Source organism: Symsagittifera roscoffensis, chromosome 8, assembly GCF_963678635.1.
Source record: "Symsagittifera roscoffensis chromosome 8, txSymRosc1.1, whole genome shotgun sequence".
NCBI classification, from domain to species: Eukaryota; Metazoa; Xenacoelomorpha; order Acoela; family Convolutidae; genus Symsagittifera; species Symsagittifera roscoffensis.
Genome location: NC_087069.1, coordinates 8,686,060 through 8,691,050, shown reverse-complemented (window position 1 = coordinate 8,691,050; position 4,991 = coordinate 8,686,060). Strand labels below are relative to the sequence as shown.

The 4,991-nt window shown below is 32.2% G+C and overlaps 1 protein-coding gene across 2 annotated transcripts in view; it reads right to left on the bottom strand.

Annotated features, from left to right (window-relative positions):
- The window catches only part of LOC134853121 (inhibitor of growth protein 3-like), a 446,221-nt gene that overhangs the window by 255,601 nt on the left and 185,629 nt on the right, over positions 1-4,991 (bottom strand). The window lies entirely within an intron of this gene.

The following is a 4,991-nucleotide window of genomic DNA, read 5'->3' as shown; positions in this document are numbered from 1 at the left end:
AAAAGCTCTCAGTTAGTTGACTGTAATGTTTTTTGATTGATTAAAAACAAATCAATGAGGCGTTGCTCAGACAGCTACACAAATTCTGGTTCTAAAAAAGGTAATTCTAAGATACATTTATGTACATTATGTGTTACACAAAAAATATAGAATAAATATGCTAAAGTGAATAAGAAATGCGTTCAAAAATGTTACGCAATTTGTGAAACTGAAAGAAATTTTAGAAGATTAACAAAATTAAAAACGCAAAAATTTTATCATTTATTTGATAAATGGTGAAATTAAAGATAAAAATGCCTGTCAGTCAAAGTTTTGCACGCTAACTTGGCCGCAATAATGATATTAAAGATAACTTTGTTGGAAATGAATATTATTGCCTGAAGCGTGAAATCATTCAGCATAACATTGTGGTGAATCTGCAGCTTCAAATACATGTGGTAAAATTTAAGTTCCTCTAAATTCAAACCATCGCATTTTGCATGGTATATCCTTTCATTTGTTACATACATACTTGCACAGAAATATGTTTTCTACGGGTCTAGGACAACAAGCCGACGGGACTTCAAGCGGAAGGGACTTGATGCCGAAATTAAAACTTTACAAGCACCTCAAAACACTATTTTATCATCTGTAAAACGTTATTTTTCAAAAATTTTGGCAAGTTTAATCCATGATAAATGTTATTCATGACAATGCACCACTTGTGATTGGCATCCGTTAATAACATCAGCCGGTTTTTGAAATGCATAAATTATAAACATAAAAAATGCCTTCAACCATGTTTTACTTTTCAACTTTCCGAAACATCATTTGGAGGCTTAAATTTTATGAAAACGCCGATAACTAGTAAAGAAAGATCGTGAAAATCAGAAATTCTTCAAAAAAGTTTTCAAATTAATCATATTTCACGACTTTATAAAGAACTATTCGGCTTGAAGTCCCTAATTTTACGATTCGGCTTGAAGTCCCGTCGGCTTGATGTCCGGCACCCGTTTTCTACTCAAGCCTAATTTTTACATATTTAGAGAGCATTTTAAATCATGCATTCCATCAGAACAGATACGGGGACTTGGTCAAAGGAACCCCCTTCCTCCCCCTAAAATCTAGTGACCGCTGCCGCCGAAAAATTTACTGGCAAAATTTGGAAAAAAAGCCAGCATTTTATCCGCCTTAAATTGCTGGGAACATTTTTTAAATGTTTTTTTTTTCTACTTGTTCTTAGGAAATAGTTTGGTTTTCTCGGTTTTTTGATAAATTTGCAGTTAGCAACGAACAAACCATAAATCTAATATGCGAAGTACTCAAATAATTGTTTAATTTCACGACAACTTTTTTAATCGGTTGCAACCAAAAAGACCTATTTTGCCGGCACTTCCTCCCCCAAAATCGAAATAGCGGCCCAAGTTGACAAAAAAGGCTAAAAAAATGTTTGTCACCAAAATATGTCACTTATACGTATGGGCATAGGTGCATTAAAGGGGAACTTTTTAGAAAAAAAAGTCGTTTGAAAGCGAGTAGTCTTTTTTCTCGGGTGTGTTTTAGTTTTTTAAAACTTTTTCCACCCGCAAAATTTTCATCCAAATGAGTCGAGGGATATGAGCTAATTAAGCTCTTTCAATTCTGACGCGAAGAAAATGACAAATATTCGTCCTCGAATTGCATTTTTTCCTCCAGACCAATTTTTATTTTTATCTAGCCTTTTCCGGCAAAAACTGCTATACCATCTGAAAGGTATTGATGTCTTAAGCTCAGATTTAAAAAAATATTTCACCTGTGATCCTGTTTCGTGAATTGATGGGGTCTAAAGAGTGTAAGTTTGGGACACTTAACGCGCAATTTGTTTGGTGATACTAACGTATCAGCGTCTGTTAATCTGGCTCAAAATTTGTTCACAATTGAACTGAGGCATGCTATTTTTTTATTAAAACATTACTAAAGGTTAAATTATCACTTTATATTCCAAATAGCGTGCGGGCGGATGAATTTTACAGAATTTACTTTTCATTTGATTCCATTTTTTTTGTTTTTTCTTAAATTGAATAGATAATGAAGGACAGTCAGAAGATTCAAGGCGTCGCCCTGATTGAATTTTTTTGGCTTTTGAATTCTCGCCTCAGCCACAGGCAACGAACACAGTATGCGGACGACCTCATATAAACGATCTTAATGATGTTTTTGTTTACTGAAACCTTATAGAGTTGTTATTTTAAGTTTTTTTTTCTAAAAGCTCTTCCAAAATCCAAAAACTAATGTACAAAGTTTCACGCTGCTGAGTTTTTCTACTGTTTTTTGTTGTTTACGCGAACTGATTTTATATATTTAGCTTAAACGTTTGTTTCTCGGACTAACTTGTATCATGTTTAGCAATTCCTTGTGCTTGTGAACCAAAATTGAAAAAATTATTTTGATATGCATGCATAGTCCTTCAACAAAAACGGAAAAATATGTTCAGGCCAATTGTCACAAATTTTTGTTATAACTTTTCTACACTCTTGACTAACAAAAAAAATTGAAGTTTTTGATGCTAAAACGCTTAATCCACGAAAGCATGGACCACCATACGAACTGTTCACCTCTTTACAGAGACATCTTGTTGTGCTCTGCCTAAGATTACATACAAACATTTTCCGACTTTTGAAGAAAGTGATCAAATGTTTGTGCTCGGTGGTCGTTTTCTTCAGAAGTTTTTAACTAGCCGTGTATGAACATATTTGTTTACATTATCCGAAAAGTTTTGATGTCTTGACTATGAAATGACTTTTCACATGTGATCATGTTTCATAAAATTATGGGACAGGCTATTACATCTGAGAGTAAATTCAATCACTATTAGAGATCTTTCCAAATTGAATTGAGGCATGCTCTTTGAAATATTTAACGTTTCTGCTATGTGATAATTATTTTACTTAAAATATTACATAATATGTGAGGTGATGGTTTTCAAAAACAAGCTCAAATGTTGTTCTAAGTTTTTTCATTTTTTTAAAGCTTGTTAATTTTCTGAGAGCGAGCACTCCTCCATTGACATTAAAAGACAGTAAAAGCATTCAGGGCTCCACCATGATACAATCAGTTTTGTTAATTTATTGTTCCGATTTTTTCGAAGAAAGTGACAAAATGTTTGTGCGTGGGTTGTTTTATTATCTAGACCAATTTCTGCTTTTTAACGTGCCGTTTTGCCAAATCTTTTTATACCGTGTAAAAGCTATTAGAGTCATGAGTTCAAATTTGTAATTATATTAGCCTATGAATATTTTTAGTAAAGTTTTGGGGGTTTAAAGTTTTCCATTATGGGACAGTTAACGAGCATTACATTTCGTGCTGTTAACGAGTAAGAGATTTATTCCGTCTTAGAAATGGTTCTAAATTGGTTGAAACATGTTTTGTCATGACTGCTACGTTACTAGGTGCAAAATGTATCATTTTATTTTTTGTGGCGTGTGGGGACAATTTGAAAAGTTTTTTCTGAACAATTTTTCATTTTTGTTTGAAAAATTTATCAATTTTGTAAAAGGAACACCGTTCCATAAGCAATTTAAAACAATCGGAACATACGGTGCTTCGCTTTGATACGAGTAGTTTTGTTCGGTTTTGGTTTTGAGAAACAACTGTGGACAATTAAGGCCAATGCTAACTTTTTAAGCACTTTTTAACTTTGCAATCAGTCTTGCTCATACAAAAAAACGGTTCGTTTTGAAAACAAACAAAACTGTTTTCTAGCTTTTTTTGAACAGCTGAGATCGGAACATTCTGTGCTTCTAACAAACAACCGGCTACTCTTGCCTAAGTTAGGTTTTGTCTTTAACAAGTTATTATTAGTTGTGCCATAAAGTCCAGGAAACCTATTTCTAGTACCCGTTTGAACGGATGAAATTGATTAAAGACCTATTGATAGCTGTCTGGCGGTAAGGCCTTCAACGATCTCGATAAGTTTCTAGAAAACGTTGAGACAATTGAAACCATGTCTATCTTTTATAATTCAAGGTAAAACGTGAAAAGTTAGTTTTATTCCAGTAGGACAAATTATGCAAATTCTTTTAGTCAACTTGTTCAGAAAAAGGTTTCGTAAAAATTAAAAAAAATAGCAAAAATTTTGATGAAATTTTGAAATTACATTAGTTATAAGCAATGTAAAATGCTCAAAAAGCACACTTCTAAGCTTGTATGATGACGGACATCAAAACACTAATTAAGACTTCGTGAAAATTGTTTGAAAGATGAAGCAGAGTCGAAACTTTTTTTTGCTATGACATTTTCTGTCTACTTCTAAGAAAATTTTCGCTATAAGGTGTAACAGTAATTTTCAAAAATGAATAATGAACAAAGTTACAATAAACAATTGTTGAAACTTGATGAACCTTCAAAAAAGATTACGTTTTCAACATTTTCAAAAAATTTGGAACTTGCAGTTGAATTTGATATTTATTTTGAGTTTAAATATATTTGACCTCTACTTGAATTGTTGAAAGTAATTGGCTGTTTTATTGACTGTTTTATATGAAAATTTTGGATGCTTATGCGTTTGTAAATGGTGATCATAATTGAGTGTTTTTTGATGATTATGGATTTGTAAAGAAAGATGACATAGATTGATTGTGGGTTTGATAACCAGTCTGTTTGTTCTAGCATGTTCGCAAGAGTATTGAAATTATTCCAGAGAAAAATAAAAATTTTTTCAAATGATGCAATTTTTTCAACAGGATGCAAGAAATGTTTCAATCAGTTTTACAAGCTGGTGAAAGTGTTTCAATTTCTCGAACAAGATTACAAAAAACAATAAAAAATTAATGAATAAATGCGAATTTTTTTTTCTTCTGTGCGAAATTTTTTTCTCCCTGAGATCACTAATCAATGATCAAGTTTCTCAATTAATGTGCAATTTTTATATCGGTAAAGTACCTTGTATTCAAAATTTTAATTGGTTTTCAACCAATTGGAATAATACAGCCAGAACTACCCATTTTTTCCCAAAAATTTTTCAATCGCAAAAA